Genomic DNA, 22345 nt, shown 5'->3' with positions numbered 1-22345 from the left:
AGCATTAAGGGAAGATTGGGAACATGAGCTAATGATAAAGATCTCGAAGGATAGATGGGAAAAGTATTTGATGAATACACATAACTGTTCTATTAATGCAGACATAATTTAATTCAATTCAAATTATTACATAGACTATATTATTCAAAAACGAGGTTGAATAAATTTTATCCAAACGTCTCTCCCAGATGCGATAAATGTTTGTTTCAAAACGCTAATATAACACATTCATTTGTAGGATGTACAAAGTTGAATAAATTTTGGAGTGATATATTTGATATATTTGCAAAGCTTTTCAAGTCAAGGATAGAACCCAAAACGGAATGGATTATATTTGGAATAATAGGAGAAGATACCAATTTAAATAAAGATCAAAATGTTTTTTTTAATTATGGGTTAATAATTGGAAAGAAATTGATACTTAAATTTTGGAAAAATACAACCATACCAACTGTTAAAATGTGGATTAGGAATATGATGGACATAGCACGCCTTGAAGAAATTAGACTCCGACTAATAGATAAATATGACCAATTCTTAAGGAGTTGGTCTCCTTTCATCGACTTTTTGGAATCATGTGATGCAGCGGTACCGTAAAGATTGCTGATTTCAGTTCATGACGCGGATGGATCTATATCTCCGAATACAGATTTGAAAAATTCTCTTTTAAGGGGCCTTCTCTTCTATTTCTACTTTCCACTTTCTCTCTTCCTTTTTTTATTTTTTATATACACACTTCACGTTCTTCTACTCTCTACCATCTATTTTTCCACTTTTTCCTCTTTCTATTGTTTTCTTTTCTTGTCTTGCTTACTTCCTTCTCATAACATAAAACTAGAGGTTGTACATAAAATGGATTACGGTATGACATAGTTGGCACCTAAAATTAGGTTCCACTGTACTGTTTTGTGCTGTATTAACTTCTAATAAAATAAGCAAAAAAAAAAAAAAAAAAAAAAAGATAGTCCAAGGGTCTCCGGTCTCTGGCGCTGTGAGGCAGCAACACTACTGCTGCGCCACCGTGCCAACGTAGTTGATGAGAGGACTGTTTAGTTGCTTATTGGACATTAAAGGATGTGGGGAATTTCGTTTAGAGATTCAGTGCGGAAACAGGCTCTTTGGCCCCGAGTCCACGCTGGCTAGCGATCCCCACACACCAGGGACAATTTTCAATTTTTCCAAGCCAATTAACCTACAAACATGAAGGAAAACACAAAATGCTGGAGTAACTCAGCGGGAGAGAAGGAATGGGTGACGTTCCGGGTCGTGACCCTTCTTCAGACCTTCGATTTAAACCAGCATCTGCAGTTCTTTCCTATACAACATACAAACCTGCACGTCTTTGGAGTGTGGGAGGAAACCAGAGCACCTGGTGAAAACCCACACAGTCATAGGGAGAACGTACAAACTCCGAACAGACAGCACCCGTGGTCAGGATTGTACCCGGGTCTCTGGCGCTGTGAGGCAGCAACTCTATCACTGCACCATTGTGCCAGGAAAGAAGCATAGAAACATAGAAGTTAGGTGCAGGAGTAGGCCATTCGGCCCTTCGAGCCTGCACCGCCATTCAATATGATCATGGCTGATCATCCAACTCAGTATCCCTTACCTGCCTTCTCTCCATACCCTCTGATCCCCTTAGCCACAAGGGCCACATCTAACTCCCTCTTAAATATAGCCAATGAACTGGCCTCGACTACCTTCTGCGGCAGAGAGTTCCAGAGATTCACCACTCTCTGTGTGAAAAAAGTTCTTCTCATCTCGGTTTTAAAGGATTTCCCCCTTATCCTTAAGCTGTGACCCCTTGTCCTGGACTTCCCCAACATCGGGAACAATCTTCCTGCATCTAGCCTGTCCAACCCCTTAAGAATTTTGTAAGTTTCTATAAGATCCCCTCTCAATCTCCTAAATTCTAGAGAGTATAAACCAAGTCTATCCAGTCTTTCTTCATAAGACAGTCCTGACATCCCAGGAATCAGTCTGGTGAACCTTCTCTGCACTCCCTCTATGGCAATAATGTCCTTCCTCAGATTTGGAGACCAAAATGCATTTGGAGAAGCATTTGGATGTCACGGAGTAAATGAACGATGAGGAATTCACTCCTATTCTGGTGGTGCCATTGTGCGGAGGAGCCTCAACAGGATTTCCTGCAGAAGACATCATGAGACTCAGCCTCTCTCCTTGCCCAGTCTCTTTCTGAAACGCATAAGAGACACATTGTGGTGATATCGCTGACTCTTGTTGCATATCTGAGCCTTTAGCTCAGAGTCTAACATCTGCAAGTTGTCAGTGGGCACTGCAGTCAGCTGAGTGTTCACGTGCGGATGTCCTAAAGCTAATTCACAGCAGCTTTCATTAAAGTCACCAGAGATCCCAGGGGCGAACAGTTGTAACATCGAGCTCTAGGCTCCTGGTTACCCTGACTTCCTGTTCCGTTGTAACATTTACGCCTGCTTTCCCACGAGATCCAAATCTTGGTGAAACAAAGTTTCATTTAATTTAATTCGGTTTAAACGCGAGAGACACAAACCCTTCGGCCCAGCCAGTCCCAGTCGGAAAAAAAGTCACAATGCAGCGTGCAGTTACAGCGAATGTCCACATGAGGTCAGCAGGACATGATTTTTTAGTTTGAAATATTTCATGTTCCAGTCACCTGCAGCTGAATCCACAACGAATTTTCTTCCGCCATAAGTTCAGAAGTGGGAATGTTTACCGATGACCGCACACCGTTCAATTCAATTGGCAACTGCTCAGCAGATGGGCATGAAGCAGCAACTCATGCCCATCTTAGTTTCATTTAGCGATACACCGCGGAAACTGACCCTTCGGCCCACCGAGTCCGCACCGACCAGCGATCTCCGCACACCAACTCTATCCTACGCACACTAGCGACAATTTACAATTTTACCAAGCCAGTTAGCCCACAACCCCGTACGTCTTTGGAGTGTGGGAGGAAATCGAAGATCTCTGAGAAAACCCACGCAGGTCACGGGGAGAAGGTACAAACTCCGTACAGACAGCACCCGTAGTCAGGATCGAACTCAGATCTCTGGCGCTGTAAGGCAACAACTTTACCGCTGTACCTCCGTGACGCACCAACATCAACGGAGACACAAGGAACCACAGATGGTGGTTCACAACATGTAAGAATAAGGAGTAAGCCATTTAGAACGGAGACGAGGAAACACTTTTTCTCACAGAGAGTGGTGAGTCTGTGGAATTCTCTGCCTCAGAGGGCGGTGGAGGCAGGTTCTCTGGATGCTTTCAAGAGAGAGCTAGATAGGGCTCTTAAAAATAGCGGAGTCAGGGGATATGGGGAGAAGGCAGGAACGGGGTACTGATTGGAGATTATCAGCCATGATCACATTGAATGGTGGTGCTGGCTCGTAGGGCCGAATGGCCGACTCCTGCACCTATTGTCTATCGTCTATTGTCCTGACCCAACACGTCACCTATTCATGTTCTTTAGAGATGCTGCCTAAATCTACTGAGCTACTCCAGCGTTTTGTGTCTTCCTAAGTCAATGGAATTGCATTTAAGACAGAGAATCTAATGTGTAAGAAAGGACACAAAGTGCTGGAGTAACTCAGCGGGTCAGGCAGCATCTCTGGAGAACATGGATAGGTGACGTGTTGGGTCAAGACCCTTCTTCAGACGTTGTGCTTGCATGTCAAAGCATTGCTGTCCAGTCCATGGAACAAAAGACAAAACTCTACAGTGTTTGGTCCACCAGGGTCCAGGGGCGAGGCCAGGATCCTCGGATCAGTGTCACTAAACACAAGGCAGGGCAGTGTCCACGAATTGTACTTTGCTCTTGAAACTCAGGTTAAATAACTTCAATTAGCTGATTTTCAGAAGGATGGGACAACTGTGTTTGGTGTTGCTGATCAGAGAACAAATCTCCCTCATGCCCCTGTGAAGGATAACTATCAGCCATACAATAGACAATAGACAATAAGTGCAGGCGTAGGCCATTCGGCCCTTCGAGCCAGCACCGCCATTCAATGTGATCATGGCTGATCATCCACAATCAGTACCCCGTTCCTGCCTTCTCTCCATATCCCTTAACTCCTGCACTTCCCAGAGACCGGGTTCGATCCTGACTAGGGGTGGCTATCTTTACAGAGATTTTTACATTCTCCCTGTGACTGCATGGGTTTTCAAGATTCAACATTCAACATTCAATTTAATTGTCACATGTACCAATTAAGGTGCAATGAAATTTGAGTTTCCCCAGGTGTTCCGGTTTCCTCCCACACTCCAAAGACATACAGTTTTGTAGGTTATTCAGCTTCCATAAATTGTCCCTAGTGTGTGTTGGATAGAACTAGTGAATGGGTATTTATTGGTTGGCATGGACACGATGGGCCGAAGGGCCTGTTTGCACGCTGCAACCCTACAATAAAATAAACTAAGCTTGTCTGTGCTTTTTGCCAATATCGAACCCAGGTCTCTGGCGCTGTAAGGCAACAGCCCGACCGATGTGTGTGGAATGCATTTTCGATCTGGTATCTCATAAACTATCTGAGGCTAAACTCCTCTGTACTAGTGGCACCTCTATCACTGCACCACCCAACGTTGATATATTTTCACCACCCTCTGCAATGCCTTCCGGTCGGAGACAGAGCAGTTGCCATACCAAACTGCATCACAGTATGGTATGGCAACTGCTCTGTCTCCGACCGGAAGGCATTGCAGAGGGTGGTGAAAATTGCCCAACGCATCACCCGTTCCTCGCTCCCCTCCATTGAGTCTGTCCAAAGCAAGCGCTGTCTGCGGAGGGCGCTCAGCATCGCCAAGGACTGCTCTCACCCCAACCATGGACTGTTTACCCTCCTACCATCCGGGAGGCGCTACAGGTCTCTCCGTTGCCGAACCAGCAGGTCGCGGAACAGCTTCTTTCCGGTGGCTGTCACTCTACTCAACAACGTACCTCGGTGACTGCCAATCACCACCACCCCCCCCCCCCCCCCCGGACACTTATTATTATTTATTCAAATCGTTTGCTATGTCGCTCTTCCAGGGAGATGCTAAGTGCATTTCGTTGTCTCTGTACTGTACACTGACAGTGACAATTAAAATTGAATCTGAATCTGAATCTGAATCTGAATAAAACAAAGAGCAAAGCGCGTAAGAAATCCATTTCTCTGCCTGCAACCACTCCTGTATTGTTAAGTGTCGTCGAGGCTGAAAACCCATTCCCGATGGGTTAAAAAGTAAATATTCCAGGGGAAAGAGCAGAGAAACCTGTGCAATCGTTTTTACCGGCCGGCCGGCCATCGTTGTTTGCCCTTGGTGTGGATGTGGAGTCGCATTCCTGCCTGCAGCTCAGTTTATGTGGCTGCTGAATAAACAGTGTCCAAGGCAGACCCTGGCTCTGTGTGTGTCTGGGGCTGCGACGCTGGCGTGATTCATAACCCTTTACATTTGCTCTCTCAAGGCCTGTGATCCCTCACACATGTTAACCGTTGCAATGCCAAGTATACCGTCATTTGAAATACATTCTTAGTTTTTATTGCGGAGTGTTCTGGAGTTGAACAATTCTTACAAATTTCAGCCACCCCAAACTTTAGAGATACAACGTGGAAACAGGCACTTCAGCCCACCGAGACCATGATAACCTGTACACGAGCCCTCTCCTACACACTAGGGCTAGTTTATAGGCTGGTTAGCAGGCGACAAAGGCTTTTTACTCTATCTCGGTACACGTGACAATAAAATAAACTGAACAGAAGCCAATTAACCTACAAACCTGCATGTCTTTGGAATGTGGGTGGAAACCGGAGCACCCGGACAAAACCCACACGGTCACAGGGAGAAGGTACAAACTCTGTACAGACAGTAAAGAGTTATGGAGTCATCGTCATAGAGTCACTCACATAGGGAGGAAGAGAGAGAGAGAACTGACAGTAATTTTGCCCTCATCCAAAAACCTTAATCAGCAGCAAACGTGTGGTATCTGGTCTCGAGGGGTTGCAATCGCCCTCAGCTTTCATTAAGCAGCGAATATTTATTGCAACGCATTTAACATCCTTGCTCTAATATGCTCATCTTTTGAAGTGAGCGGCCTCACCAGTCGATGGCATGGTTTAGTTTAGTTTAGTTTAGAGACACAGCGCGGAAACAAGCCCTTCGGCCCACCGAGTCCGCACCGACCAGCGATACCCCACACACTAACAATATCCTACACACACTAGGGACAATTTACACCTATACCAAGCCAATTTACCTGCACATCTGCACGTCTTTGGAGCGTGGAAGGAAACCGATGATCTCGGAGAAAACCCACGCGGGTCACTTGGTTCTGCGCAGAAAGGAACTGCAGATGTTGGTTTACACAGACGATGGACACTAAATGCTGGATGGACAGTATGGTGCCCCCATCTGTCAAACTCCGGGAAACTACAATTAATTGTAGAACCCGCGTAGATTTAATTGTGACTTTGAGGTCTTAAAAGACCGGACTTGTAGAACTATGAAATATTTAAGTTCAAGTTCAAGTTCGTGAGCTTATTGTCATGTGTCCCTGATAGGACAGTGAAATTCTTGCTTTGCTTCAGCACACAGAACAGAGTAGGCATTTACTACAAAACAGATCAATGTGTCCATATACTATAATATAAATATATACATACATGAATAAATAAAATGATAAAGTGCAAATAACAGATGATGGGTTATTAATAATCAAAGTTTTGTCTGAGCCAAGTTTAATAGCCTGATGGCTGTGGGGAAGTAGCTATTCCTGAACCTGGACGTTGCAGTCTTCAGGCTCCTGTACCTTCTACCTGAAGGTAGCAGGGAGATGAGGGTGTGGCCAGGATGGTGTGGGTCTTTAATGATACTTCCAGCCTTTTTGAAGGCTGATATTTAAAGAGTATTAAAAAAAAGATCTCCTTGAGTGCAGGAAGGAGTTTGAAACAAGTTTAATGGAATGTTAGTGATTATGTGGTTGCCTCTCAAATAGGGCTGCGTTGGTCAATGTAATGAGTTGTGGCTGCTTTTAATCTGTGCTCATTCTGTTCCTATGATGAGGGGTTGTGGAGAACACATTAAACTGCAGCAGTTTACACCCCATGAACCGTGAGCACAGAGAGGGAAGCATTCAATTATTTTTTGTTGCGTTTGTTGTTTATTTGAAGACAACAACTACTTCCTTTCTGTGGCATCCTTTCAAATAGTAAAACATCCCCAAAGCATTTCACCGGAGTGTTTATTGACATTGTTATGAATGGCCAGGAAGAATGACTAATGGGATATTTCATCTTGAACAAGCCTGCTAAGCGATTGGCAAACTCCGATCGTTTCCTTATTTAGACTTTCCCTTTGAGCTCCTCTAATTGTTCAGGGTGGTGGAGTTGCTGCCTCTCAGCGCCAAACACCGGGGTTCGATCCTGACTACGGGTGCTGTCTGTGCAGGGTTTGTATGTTCTCCATGCGACCTCGTGGGTTTTCTCCGGGTGCCCCAGTTTCCTCCCACATTCCAAAGACGTGCAGGTTTTTGTCGGTTAATCGTTTGTGACGTGAATCAAAAGGACAAACCTTTAGAAAGGAGACGAGGAGAAATTTCTTACGTCAGAGGGTGGTGAATCTCTGGAATTTATTGCCACAGAAGGCTGTGGAGGCCAAGTCCGGGGAGATTAATAGATTCTTGATTAGTACGGGTGTTAGAGGTTACGGGGAGAAGGCAGGAGAATGGGGTTGGAAGAGAAAGATAGATCAGCCATGATTGATGGCAGAGTAGACTTGATGGGCCGAATGGCCTAATCCTGCTCCTACAACTTGTGAACATATGAACTTATGAACTAGGAATAGGTGACATTTCGGGTCGAGACCCTTCTTCAAAACTCATATTTTTGCCCCTATTGTGTTGGAAGGGGTGGCATTGAACTGACTCTAAAGTCTAAAGTTGACAATTGAACATATTTGTACTGGAAGCTCCTTCCGCAACTTGTAACGAGCCGGGGAGAACTGTCTTCCAGACTTGGCTGGTTTTCAACTTGTTTCTGAAGTCAACCAGCAGGTAACATAATCTGCACATAATGAGTTCAGTTACAGACACTCAACATGAACGAGGGACTTTTACCTAAAGCACTTCATTAATTATTTCCACAGAATAAAAAAACTCATCCGTAAGTATCTGATTAGTAACAGGCCTGAAGATTTAAAAAAAACTTAAACAGACCAGTCAATGCTCCATAAAGCTGCGAACCCTGCGTGATTGGCCACTGTAACAGTCGGAAAGGAATGTTTGAGTAATATCTAAGGATTGCACAAGAGTAATCCTGGGAAACAGGGTGAAATGTTATCTCTGTTTAAAATTTGTGGTCATTTAAACTTCAGGAAGTTGTTTCAATTGAAGAGGAACTAAAATCTTGAAATTCCCAGCCTAAATGTCAGTGTGGGAGAGGGCATGGTGTAGTGGGTGAAACAAAATCCTGCTGTAGTTCTACCCAGTTTAAGGATAAGGGGGAAGTCTTTTAGGAGACTTTAGATGAGAATTTTATTTTTCACACAGAGAGTGGTGAATCTGTGGAATTCTCTGCCACAGAAGGTAGTTGAGGCCACAGTTCATTGGCTATATTTAAGAGGGAGTCAGATATGGCCCTTGTGGCTAAAGGGATCAGGGGGTATGGAGAGAAGGCAGGGACAGGATACTGAGTTGGATGATCAGCTATGATCATATTGAATGGCGGTGGTGGCTTGAAGGGCCGAATGGCCTACTCCTGCACCTATTTTCTATGTTTCTATGTACACAGGCTCTACGGACCACAATGACTGTATTGAACATGATGCCACGACCAACTCGTATTTGCCTGTACATGGTCCATGTTAATTTAGCTTAGAGATACAGTGTGGAAGCAAGCCCTTCGGCCCCCCCGAGTCAATCAGCGATCACCCCGTAGACTAGTTCTATCCTACACACATGGGGACAATTTACAGAAGCCAATTCACCTACAAACCCGCAGGTAGGTGGGTCTAAAGAACCGCCCCGACTCCAAATGTCAATCATTCTTTTTCTCCAGAGATGCTGTCTGAGCAGCGGAGTTACTCCACCATTTTGTGTCTTTCTGTCCTCAAGATATCTCCATAAATGTCTATCCCAAGAAGCAACTATAGCGCATTCCTTTGTTTTCTGTATACCAATCCAAAAGTTTTGGAATGAAATTTTTGAGATTTTCACAAAATTATTTAAAATAAAATTGATACTGAATGCAGAATTGATTATTTTTGGAATAATGGAAGGCAGCCCTGAGCTAACTGCGTCCCAAAAGAACCTATGAGGATGTCAACAAAATAGAGAGAGTACAGAGGAGATTTACTAGAATGTTGCCTGGGTTTCAGCAACTAAGTTACAGAGATAGGTTGAATAAGTTAGGTCTTTATTCTCTGGAGCGCAGAAGGTTAAGGGGGGACCTGATAGAGGTCTTTAAAATGATGAGAGGGATAGACAGAGTTGATGTGGACAAGCTTTTCCCTTTGAGAATAGGGAAGATTCAAACAAGAGGACATGACTTCAGAATTAAGGGACAGAAGTTTAGGGGTAATATGAGGGGGAACTTCTTTACGCAGAGAGTGGTGGCGGTGTGGAATGAGCTCCCAGTGGAAGTGGTGGAGGCAGGTTCATTGGTATCATTTAAAAATAAATTGGATAGGCATATGAATGGAGGGTTATGGTATGAGTGCAGGCAGGTGGGACTAAGGGGAAAAAAAATTTGTTCGGCATGGACTTGTAGGGCCGAGATGGCCTGTTTCCGTGCTGTAATTGTTATATGGTTATATGGTTATTTAATTACGGTTTAATAATGGGGAAAAAACTTATACTTAAATTCTGGATAAACGCCCCAACACCAACAATAAATATGTGGATTTCAAATATGTTCGAAACGTTACACCTGGAAGATATGAGACTCCTTCTAACAGGCAAACCAGACCACTTCCAAAAGATTTGGTCTTCATTTATCGACTTACTACAAGTATAAGGTGCAACAGAACTCTGAAAATAAATGGTTTCAGGACCTGGTGAGGGGGGAGGAAAAATACGAAGTTGGTATATCCCCTTCAGCTCTTTTCTCTACTTTTAACATAGCTTCGATTTTCTTTTTCCCTTTTTTCTTTTCTATGGCTTACTTCTTAACTTTTGTTTCCAACTCTTCGTGTCTAAGGGTCTTTGTTTGATCACTCTTTCACACACTCACTATCCTGCCTCACTTTCTTTACTTTTCTTCTTTTTAAAGCTTAAAATATGAAGTGGTACAAGAAATGTATGATGTTATTTTTGGCTTATATTATTGTAATGTACACTACTTCTAATAAATAAAATTATTTAAAAAAAAAAAAATAAATACAAAGATATCTCCATTAACCTTCCCTAATCTTCACATCTTTCTCTGCGCTGTTTTTTTCTCTGAGCGGATGAACATGTTGGACCAGTTGGCAGCAATTCAAGACTTTCCAGATGGGGTCAGGTTGACTGGTGCTGCATCTGTTTTACAAGCCCCACCAAGTGGAGTGGATCGATGCACAAACGAGGGGCAGGGCCCAGTGGTTTCATTGAACCAGGGGCCTGTTCCCCGCACGGCCATCTGTTGTCAAGGATGAAACCTCGACATCAAAGACGAGCGGATTCTGTGCAAATTGTTCCTCTGTTTACGGTTTCATTCTTGGTTAGAGACGCGGTTCCAACAAGCGGCCACCAGAACACACAGTTCACCAACGTGAGCCGGATCCTCCAGCTGCCTGTGCCTTTAATCCTCTGTCACGCTCCCACTCTGAGCCCATCCTCCATGTCCCCGACAAGTCTCACCAACCTCTACAGATGCTCCGTAGTGGGATGCATCATGGCACAGTCTCCATCCAAGGCCGCAAGGAATTGCAGAGTTGTGGACGTAGGCCAGACCATCGCACAAACCAACTAATATAAACTATCAGGATGGGTTGGGCAGATTTGGATTGGGCTCTTGGGAATGATGGACATTGAGAGGAGACCTGATAGAATTTTATACGATTACGAGAGGCATAAATAGAACCTTTTTTGCCAGGGTGGAAATGTCAAAGACTAGAGGGAGTAGCTTTAAGGTGAAAGAGGCAAAGCTTTAAGGAAATGTGTGGGGCAATTTTTTTACAGAGAGGGTGGTGGGTAACTGGGACACGTTGCCAGGGGTGATGGCAGAGGCTGATACGATAGTGACATTTGAAGGCCTTTGATAGGCACATGGATAGGCAGGAAATGGAGGGATATGAATCACATGCAGGCAGATGAGATCAGTTGATCTTGGCATCATGTTCAGCACACACGTTGTGGGGCAAAGGGCCTGTCCCTGTGCTGTACTTTTCCTATGTTCTATGTTCCATGCGACAAGTCATCTCGGAAACAGAAGAAGGGTCCCGACCCAAAACGTCACCCATCAATTTTCTCCAGAGATGCTGCCTGACCCGCTGAGTTACTCAGCATTTTGTGTCTATCTTTGGTAAAAACCAGCATCTGCTGTTCCGTTTAATTACATACTATCTTGGAAACAGATGGTTGTTCCTTTATCGTAAGTTTTTGTTTAGTTTTTGGAGATACGGTGGGGAGAAACAGGCCTGTTGGCCTACGGGCTCCGTGCCAGCCAGCGATCACCCCGTACGTACGCTGGCTCTACCCTATACACTTCTGACGAGTTACAGAAGCCAATTTACTTACAAACCTGCACGTCTTTGGAATGTGGAAGGAAAGAGCACCCGGAGAAAACCCACGCTGTTACAGGGAGAACGTACCAAACTATGTTTGTATGGACAGCACCCGTAGTCAGAATCGATCCTGGGTCTCTGCAGTTCTACCGCTGCGCCAATGTGGAACTTACCTGTGATAGCACCTGAAGGATGGCAGTAGAAACATAGAAAAATATAGGTGCAGGAGTAGGCCATTCGGCCCTTCGAGCCTGCACCGCCATTGGTTGATCATCCAACTCAGTATCCTGTACCTGCCTTCACCCCATACCCCCTGATCCTTTTAGCCACATCTAACTCCCTCTTAAATATAGCCAATGAACTGGTCTCAACTACCTTCTGTGGCAGAGAATTACACAGATTCACCACTCTCTGTGTGAAAAATGTTTTTCTCATCTTGTTCCTAAAAGACTTCCCCCTTATCCTTAAACTGTGATCCCTTGTTCTGGACTTCCCCAACATCGGGAACAGTCTTCCTGCATCTAGCCTGTCCAACCCCTTAAGAATTTTGTAAGTTTCTATAAGATCCCCCCCTCAATCTTCTAAATTCTAGCGTGTACAAGCCGAGTCTATCCAGTCTTTCTTCATATGAAAGTCCTGACATCCCAGGAATCAGTCTGGTGAACCGTCTCTGTACTATGGCAAGAATCAAGGAAGCAACGCACCACTACATTCTGAAGGACAGTTGGGAATGGAGAAGAAATGCTGGCCTTGCCACTGATGCGGCAGTTCCTTCAAAATGAACATACAGTATCAGTAAAAATTATTGGTTTCGTTGGTGTAAAGATTTAAATGCTAGTAAAAGTCCTATTAGTGCCCTTGTGCCTGCAAAGGCCAGCTTAGTTTATCCGTTTATTTATTTGTTATTGATCTGTTTCTTTATTCATGTGTGTGTATATATATTTATATAATGGTATATGGACACACTGATCTGTTCTGTATTCATGCCGTCTATATTGTGTTGTGCTGAAGCAAAGCAAGAATGTCATTGTCCCATCTGGGACACATGACAATAAACTCTCTTGAATCTTGAATCTTAGTTTTGAAAGCCCCCTTGCCAATCACCATGGTGATTAATTTGACTCTCATGGAGTTAGTTTTTGTCCTTTAATTACTGGGGCTTGTAATCGAGGTGTCAGGGATGGACACCAGCCCGCTGATATATTGTTGGTACAAACTTCAGTGTCTGGTTAATTTTACATTTGACATCCTGCCTTGTCAGTGGAGGGCTGCATATTTTAACTACGACTAAGGCATTAGTTGTTCCGATAGTGAAAGACTGAAGCATTCATCTTGCATGCTCTCTATGTAATTCCAGGCCATTGCAATCATAAACACAGTGGTCGTACTAACCCAGTTACATTGAGCCAGGCTCTTCACCGGATGTCGTCGAGTCCTAGAGTCATACAGCGTGAAAACAGGCACTTTGGCTCAACCTGCCCACACCGACCAACATGTCCCATCTACACTAGTCCCACTCTGCCTGCATTTGGCCCATCCCTCTAAACCTGTCCTATCCATGTACCTGTCTAAATGTTTCTTATGCCTCAACTACCTCCTTCAGCAGCTCATTCCATTTACCCAGAATGGCAACGTGTTTCCAGGTGGGAGAAGCGGGTGGTTTGGAGGGCAATTCACATTGGTTCTGTCTTTTTGCACTATTATTGTTTTTCTTTTTTTTTATGTGTACGTATGTGTGTGTGACACAAAAAGCTGGAGTAGCTCAGCGGGACAGGCAGCACTTCTGGAGAGAAGGAATGGGTGACGTTTCGGGTCGAGACCCTTCTTCAGACTGTAAGTCACGGTAAAGTGAAAAGAGAGATATAGACGATGATGTAGAGAGATATGGAAAAATAATAGGAAGATATGCAAAGATATGTATGTATATGTGTGTATATGTATATGTACACACACTGAACTTATTTATCTCGTTTATCATATTGTTTACAGTGTACTATGTTTACATATTCTGCTGTGTTGCTGCAAGTAAGAATTTCATTGTTCTATCTGGGACATATGACAATAAAATACTCTCGACTCTTGAGCTTGCGAGCATCATGGGTGCCACCGATATACTGCAGCACTGGGTGCCACGGGATGGTCACCCGACTATTACAGGGGTGCCTGGCACCAGGGTCTCCCAGGAGCTTGCTCAACGCAGAGTGCCAGGCTTGGCCCATCGACACTCCCAGCCAAACCCCACCACGGGAGCCCACTGTCCTGCTCTGGGCTCAGCTGGCTCTCCACCCATCCTCCATGCATGTGCCGGCTGGCATCGTTGGGGCGTTTACCAACCAGTATCACCCATTCCCTTCTCTCCAGAGATGCTGCCTGTCCGACTGAGTTACCCCAGCATTTTGTGTCTAACTTTGCTGTAAACCAGCATCTGCCGTTCCATCCTGCACCCCTCATTCCCTTTCCCATCCCCCTGCCTCCGACAAGCCCACAGCTAAGGAACGCTGAGTGCGAGATTCAAAGCCTCGATGCCTGAGTGATAAAGTGCAGAAGTTTAAACAAGCAGTAGCTCTGATGAATGACTCAGTCCCAGCTCTCCCCTGACTTGGTCGCCCGACCGCAAGGAATGTTTAAACAACCACAGACAGGCATTTCTTTCTTGGCATGTGGGAAAAAACATGTACTAACAGCCTCAAGAAGTTGAAGTCTGCCCCTTTCCCAATGTCCCGCAGAAGTGAGTAGGATTATGTCACAACTCCACCGTCTTGCCCGAGAAATGATCAAAATGGCTGTGGCTAGAGACAGATGTGCGCAAACATCTGTATTCTGCAGCCCATTCAGCAGTGGGGGGTGGGGGGTGGGGGGGGGAGGGGTGATGGAGAGGGAGAGGGGTTGAGATCACATTCAGGGTCAGGTCGGCTAGGTTCACTACCTGACTTTGCCGACATCTAGCAATGCGTAAACCGTGATTGAACTAACGGGACAACTGGAATAAGTGATGTGGGAGAGAGGAGGGGAAGAGATGAAGTGTATACAATTATGAGTGGCGTAGATAGGGGAGGAAGTCAGGATGGAAATGTCAAATACAAGAGGGCTTAGCTTTAAAGTGAGAGGAACAGAGTTTATAAAGCAGATGTGCGGGGCAAGCCTTTTACACTGGGGGTGGTGAGTGCTTAGTAGGTACTGCCTGTAGTGATGGTGCAGGCAGACACGACAGTGGCTTTTAAGAGACTTTTGGATAGGCACATGGATATTCAGGGAATGAAGGAATATGGATTGTGTGCAGGCAGGTAGGAATTAGTCTTGGCCTGACCTGCTCCTGTGCTGTCGTCTTCTATGTTCTAAATTGATGCAGTGAGAGTGAAGAAAAGGAGATGTGGGCATGGAACTAGACCACGGTGGCAGAACATGAACAAACCAATCTTGCCCACGATGGCAGAACTGCAAGAGGAAGTTCAAGAGAATCAAGTCAAGAGAATCAAGAGTGTTTGATCATCATATGTCCCAGATAGAACAATTAAATTCTTAAGGGCCTGTCCCACTGTACGAGGTAATTCAAGAGTTCTCCCGAGTTTCCCCTGATTCGAACTCGGAGAATTACGGTATTAGCCGCTCGTAGGTACTCGGGGCTCTCGTGGACATTTTTCAACAGGTTGAAAAAATCTTCACGAGCTTACCACGTTTCCCGAGTGCCTGCCGTTGGCGTTACGAGCCGCTACGAGACGTCCCGAGCTCCGACGTACCGGCTACGTACATTCTACGTACTTACCACGAGTTTGATTTTTTTTAAACTCGGGAGAGCTCTTGGGTAAACTCGTAAAATGGGACAAGCCCTTAACTTGCAGCAGCACAGCAGAGTATGTTAACATAGTACACTGTAAACAATATGATAAACGAGAGAGGAAATAGTTCAGTGTGTGTGTATATACGCACACTCACAATACGCACACACATCTATATATATATATATACACACAAACACACACAAAACTACAAACAAACAAACAAAAAAACAAACAATAATAGTCGTTGATTGCTGCTGAATAAGCTCTTCCAAAAATATTTGGATAAATAGGGGGGGGGGGGGGGGGGGGAGCGGCATGGTGGCGCAGCAGTAGAGTTGCTGCCTTACAGCGCTAGAGACCTGGTTCGATCCCCACTATGGGTGCTGCTGTCTGTGTGGTCTCCTTGTGACCGTGTGGGTTTTCTCCGGGTGCTTCGGTTTCCTCCCACACTCCAAAGATATGTAGATTTGTAAGTTAATTGGCTTCTGTAAATTATCCCTCGTATGCAGGATGGAACTAGCATACAGGTGATTGTTGGTCAGCATGGACTCAGTGGGCCAAAGGGCCTGTTTCCACGCTGCATCTCTGAACTGAACTAAAAAGGGAGAGGAAGGGATTTGCGATTGCAGAGGTCGTTTGAGGTAACTAGAAGTGTTTGATCGGCTGCACGGATGGGAAGTCGGGGTCAGCAGGTACGATGCCAAACTCTCTGCACCTTGTCTTCAAGGAGTCGAGGAGATCATTTCACAGAAGTAGCAACAGGCAGCATCTGTGGAGATAGAAACTGAACTAACACTTCATTTTTTGCAAGAAAGGAAACAGAAAGTAATAAATTGGAGCGCGGTAAGCAAGGGAGACTTGCTGCCTCACAGCACCAGAGTCCCGGGTTCGATCCTGACCTCGGTTGCTGTCTGTGTGGCGTTTGCACGTTCTCTGTAAGACCGCTTGGGTTCCCTCCGGGTGCTCCAGCTTCCTCACACATCCTCACAACGTGTGGGTTTATAGGTTAGTCGCCCCTGACGTGTAGGGAGTGGAGATGAGAAAGTAGGATACTGTAGAACTAGTGTGAATGGGCGATCGATGGTCGGCATGGACTCGATGGGCCAAAGGGGCTGCTTTCATGCTGCCTATCTAAACTAAATGATTACTAAACTAAATGGAAATCCTGTCACATTTAGACATATTTTGCCAATGATGTCGGTGTCTCAGAATAGCCACGCTCATTAGGAAAACTCAAAGGGTCTCCCAAGGTTCCTCTGCCTTCATCATTAGTTGTCACCCTGTCTTAGACAGGGGTGGTTGCCATGATGGGTAAGGCCTTTCGTGCTGAGGGGAAGGCCATGCCTCAACTGATGATGCAGCAGTGGTTAATGCTAAAATAGAAAATAATCATTCTTGTTTCCTTCTTGTCAGACTGCAGAACAGACGGAATTAAAAAGCTGAATCAGAGAAACCGCAGTTGGTGATGGGCTCATGGATCATGCACATTGTTCCAAGTCACTGGTCAACTGGATTCTTGCAGAATGAGCTTGGAAAATAAGTCAAAAATACATGGGGATGAATCAGGCATCTGGCCCTCAATGAGCAGACAGACATCGAACCCCATCACAGCCTAATGCAGAGATGATCATTCAATTGTATTTGGTAGCAAAACAGTGCCTGGCTGTTTCCTGCAGCCATTAGGTTCCTGAACTGACCTTTACCTGCACAACGCTCATCCTACCTCAGCACAGGAACGCTATGGACCTATGGGCGGTGCAGTAACAGGGCCAGAGACCCAGGTTCGATCCTGACCACGGGTGCGACCAGTACAGATTTTGCACGTTCTCCCTGTGACCGCGTGGGTTTTCTCCGGGTGCTCCGGTTTCCTCACTTTCCATGTACGTGCAATTGGCTTCCGTAAATTGTCCCTAGTGTGTAGGGTAACACTAGGGTTTGGCTAATTGCTGGTTGGCGTGGACTCAGTGCACCAAAGCTGTATCTCTAAATCTCTAAACTTTAAACCACCTCTTGTACTCCCGTGGATTGTTTTGTAGTTGTGTGTTGCATTCATACTTACAAAATTCTTAAGGCGTTGGACAGGCTGGATGCAGGAAGATTGTTCCCGATGTTGGGGAAGTCCAGCACAAGGGGTCACAGCTTAAGGATAAGGGGGAAATCCTTTAAAACCGAGATGAGAAAAACTTTTTTCACACAGAGAGTGGTGAATCTCTGGAACTCTCTGCCACAGAGGGTAGTTGAGGCCAGTTCATTGGCTATATTTAAGAGGGAGTTAGATGTGGCCCTTGTGGCTAAGGGGGTCGGAGGGTATGGAGAGAAGGCCGAATGGCCTACTCCTGCACCTAATTTCTATGTTTCTATGTTTCATGTTTTGTGTGTTGTGGTGTTTTTCTTTTCACCTGTCTTGTATAATTCATGTGAAGTTTAGTTTTTAGTTTAGTTTAGATATAACATTGGCACACTGTTGATGTTGATCACCCATCCACATTAGTTCTATGTCATCGAGTTTAGTTTAGTTTATTGTCAAGTGTACCAAGGTACAGTGAAAAGCTTTCTGATGCGTGTTAACCAGTCAGTGGAAAGACTATACATGATTACAAACGAGCTGTCCACAGTGTACAGATACATGATTCAAGGAATAACGCTTAATGCAAGATAAAGTCCAGTGACGTCCAGTCAAAGATAGTTTGAGGATCATCAATGAGGTAGATAGTAGCTGGAGACCACTATCTAGTTGTTGGTTGGATGGTTCAGTTGCCTGATAACAGCTGGGAAGGAAGCGGAGAACATTGACAGGTGACGTTTTGAGACGGAACCCTTCTTCACAAAATGGCAAAAAAATGCCGGAGTAACTCAGTGGGTCAGGCAGCATCTCTGGAGACAAAAACAGACACAAAGTGCGGGAGTAACCAACAAAATCCGCTCGGGTCAGCACAATGGCGCAGCGGTAGAGTTGCTAGAGATCCTGACCACGGGCGCCTGTTTGTACGGAGTTTGTACGTTCTCCCCGTGACCTGCGTGGGTTTCCTCCCACACTCCAAAGACATACAGGTTTGTAGGTTAATTGGTTTGGTATAATTGTAAGTTGTCCCTGGAGTGTGTCGGATAGTTTTAGTGTGCGGGGATCGCTGGTTGGCCCGGACTCAGTGGGCCGAAGGGCCTGTTTCCGCACTGTATCTCTAAACTAAGCGAAACTAAAATAAGACACGAAGAAAAAGGGTCTCGACTGGAAACGTCACCTATCCATGTTCTCCAGGAATGCTGCCTGTCCCGTTGTGGTACTCCGGCACTTTGTGTCGTTTTTGTAAACCAGCATCTGTAGTTCATTGATACTATGTGTGACATGATCGCGACATCTCTCATTGGACTATTCCAGAGTTGTTGCCATGGATTCCTCAGTTACCTATGATGTCAAAGTCAGAAGGAAATTATATCGTATGATCCTCTGCTGTGCAGTTTGAACCTGTCCCTCAATAAAATATCTTCTGAATGCGTCTCTTTGTAAAACTGGTTATTCACTTCTAATTTGCACATTTCAAAATAATCTTGTCCTTTAGATCGGATTTATTTCATTCAAATGACATCAGATTAGAACAAGGATCGGTAAGAATTTGTGCAGATCTGTTAAACAAGTGTATTTGTTTAAATAGTGAGTGTAGGACTTAAACTGTTAATCTGTGACAAATCAGACCTAGGGTTTACACTGTTTACAATCCAGAGTGATCTGAAGCAAATAGAGACTTTAGACTTTAAGATACAGTGTGGAAACAGGCCCTTCGGCCCACCAAGTCCACGCCGACCAGCGATCACCCCACATACTAGCACTACTCTACACACTAGGGACAATTCACTATTTACAGAAGCCAATTCATCTGCAAACCTGTATATCTTTGGAGAGTGGGAGGAAACAGGAGCACCCGGGGAAAAACCACGTGGTCCCAGGGAGAACATACGAACCCGGTTCAGCCAACCCACCCGGGTGTCTGGCGCTGTGAGGCAGCAACTCTACCTCTGCGCCACCGTGGTCCCTTGAGGAGCCTCCGTCTGTGGAACGCACTGGGTGAACACAAGATCAATCTTGTGACCCATCGCAAACCTGTCCTATCCATGTACCTGTCCAACTGTTTCTTAAACGATGGGATAGTCCCAGCCTCAACTACCTCCTCTGGCAGCTTGTTCCATACACCCACCAAAAAGTTACCCCTCGGATTCTTATTAAATCTTTTCCCCTTCACCTTGAACCTATGTCCTCTGGTCCTCGATTCCCCTACTCTGGGTAAAAGACTCTGTATCTACCCGATCTATTCCTCTCATGATTTTGTATGCCTCTGTAAGATCTCCCCTCATCCTCCTACGCTCCACGGAATAGAGACCCAGCCTACACAACCTCTCCCTATAGCTCACACTCTCTAATCCTGGCAACATCCTCGTAAATCTCTTCTGAACCCTTTCAAACTTGACAATATCTTTCCTATAATAACATGACCCAGAACTCAATACAATATACTAAATGCGGTCTCACCAACATCTTTAAACATGGCCCCCCTTGCCTTGAAGCTATCCCCTTGTGTCTTTGATATTCCCAGCCTTCGAAGAAAAGTGCTGACAGTCTACCCTATCCATGCCTCTCATAATTTTACATCTTCAATCTCCAAAGCATCCGTATCCTTCCTGTAATGGGCTGACCAGAATGCTGATCTTTCTAGTGTACCTGCATCCAGTGAATTCCCATCTTAAATGATCACTTTTTAAAATACTAGACAACATAACAACCTAACCTTCGGCCTCCTCACCCAGTTTAGGTGCCACATTTTCGGGGGGGGGGGGGAGGTTGGGCGATCTTTTCGCCGAACACCTTCCGCTCCGGTCCGCAATACAACCTAGCTGACTCCGCTCAGTTGCCCCATCCCAGACCTCGCCCTCTCTGTTCCTCCCACATCGTTCAAGCGTGCTCTAACAATTCTGTTCAATTCGAGTTAAAGGAGGTGCCAGACCACCAGTTGCCAGACAATTGATAGTGTCCTCCAAATGTGGCTTCACCAATGTCTTGTACAACTGTAATTTATTGGCTTGCGCCAATTCCTCGAAGGAGAAGGGATCTCCAGCTCAGCAATTCCCATCCACATTCATAGCCAGTGGGAAAAGGGGTTCTTGCATTTATACCTTCCCACAACTTCAGGGTACAGCACAGAATGAGGCACCATGAGACCACCATCAGCTACCCGCCTCCACTAATTCATTTACCATCACTTGGTCCACAGCCTTCCATGCCTTAATGAAGTACATTTTGTCTAAATTAATCTTCAGTGTTGTGAGGGTCGCAGGCAGTGTGTCCCAGCTTCCAGTCATACTCAGGGTGGAAACATTCTTCCTCAGATCCTCTCTAAGCCTCTTTACCCTAAAACTAAGCCCCCTGATTTTAGACACTCCTGCTACACGCTCCTTTTTTGATGCCACAGTTGAAATGACAAGGCAATCACATCAGCACAGTGGTGCAGCAGTAGAGTTGTGACCTTACAGCGCCAGGGACCAGGGTTCGATCCTGACCATGGATGCTGTCTGTACGGAGTTTGCATGTTCTCCCTATGATTGGGTGGGTTTTCTCCGGCTGCTCCGGTTTCCTCCCACACTCCAAAGACGTCACAGGTTTGTAGGTCGATTTGCTTCTGTAAATTGTGAATTGTCCTAGTGTGGATGATCGTGCCAGTAGTATATGGGGTGATCAATGGTCAGCGTGGACTCGATGGGCCGAAAGGCCTTTTTCCATGCTGTATCTCTAAAGTCTAAAGTCCATTAATGTACTTAGTGTCTTTGTTTGTTACTCCAGCATTTTGTGTCTTATTTTTGTAAAGCAGAATCTGCAGTTTCCTTGTATCTATAATGAATGTGTTGTTAGCACCCAAAGAGCAGTATGGTAAACATCAGATCACCTGCATTTAGAGAGGCACAGTGGTGCAGCTGATAGAGCTGCTACCTCACAGCGACAGAGTCCCAAGTTCAATTCCAACCTCGGGTACTGTCTGTGTGGAGTTTGTACGATCTCTCTGTGACTTCATGGGTGACCTACGGACACTTTCCTCCCACATGCCTCCCAAATCCTGAAGATGTGCAGATGTGTAACATAGAAACATAGAAAATAGGTGCAGGAGGAGGCCATTCGGCCCTTCATTGTAGGTTAATTGGCCCTCTGTAAATTGCCCCCTAGTGTGTAGGGAGTGGATAATAGGAAAGTGGGATAACACAGACTCGTTGAACCAAAGGGCCTGTGCGCATGATTTATGTCTAAACTAAACTAAACGACGAAAGTGAGATAAAGCATGCCAGCATATATTGTGGAACACACTCGTCCTTCCTTGAACCAGTACTACGTAATTCATCATCTGAGAAAACAGACTGACCTTGGGTTTTATCACCACCTCTAGTATCTCAGGCAGTGCAGGACTCCTGCAGATCTAAGCCTAGATTCTGTGCTGAAGTCTCATGAATGATGCTTGTTCCACTTCAGAAGTGAGAGCTGCTATCACCATCATGTTGACCCTACATTTAAAATGAAGAGCAAAATCTAAGATTCAGAAATTCAGCCAAACCAGTCAACCTCCACTGGTGTTAATATCCAGAAATAACTCTCTATTAGTTGCATACATTACATTCCATTGCTTAAAGTAGTTATTTCTTTCTCGTTTGTTTGGAGAACATTGAGATATAATTTCTTTCTTTTGGAGGGCAAGTTGAGAAAATATTGACAACGGAATTTGTTCCTGTTTAACTTTCTTTGTAACCAATTGTTCACTTTGCATGCAATCTCTGATTCGGCTGAAACACGCAGCCCTTGAGTTCTCCCCTCCCTCCCGACAGCTTCTTCAACTGCACAAAGCGAGCGTTCTGGTCTCAGT

The 22345-nt window shown here is 45.1% G+C and overlaps 1 long non-coding RNA gene across 1 annotated transcript; it reads right to left on the bottom strand.

Moving 5' to 3' along the window:
- Positions 1–17955: 17955 nt before the first annotated feature.
- LOC129709169 (uncharacterized) lies at positions 17956–22319 on the bottom strand. Its single transcript, XR_008725473.1, has 2 exons — positions 21851–22319; positions 17956–18220 (listed from the first exon to the last, which is right to left on the bottom strand). It is a non-coding gene; the product is annotated as an uncharacterized LOC129709169 (long non-coding RNA).
- Between the last annotated feature and the right edge of the window lie 26 nt (positions 22320–22345).

The sequence above is a fragment of the Leucoraja erinacea genome, chromosome 25, assembly GCF_028641065.1.
Source record: "Leucoraja erinacea ecotype New England chromosome 25, Leri_hhj_1, whole genome shotgun sequence".
NCBI lineage: Eukaryota > Metazoa > Chordata > Chondrichthyes > Rajiformes > Rajidae > Leucoraja > Leucoraja erinaceus.
This window is presented reverse-complemented; position numbering and strand designations above follow the sequence as displayed.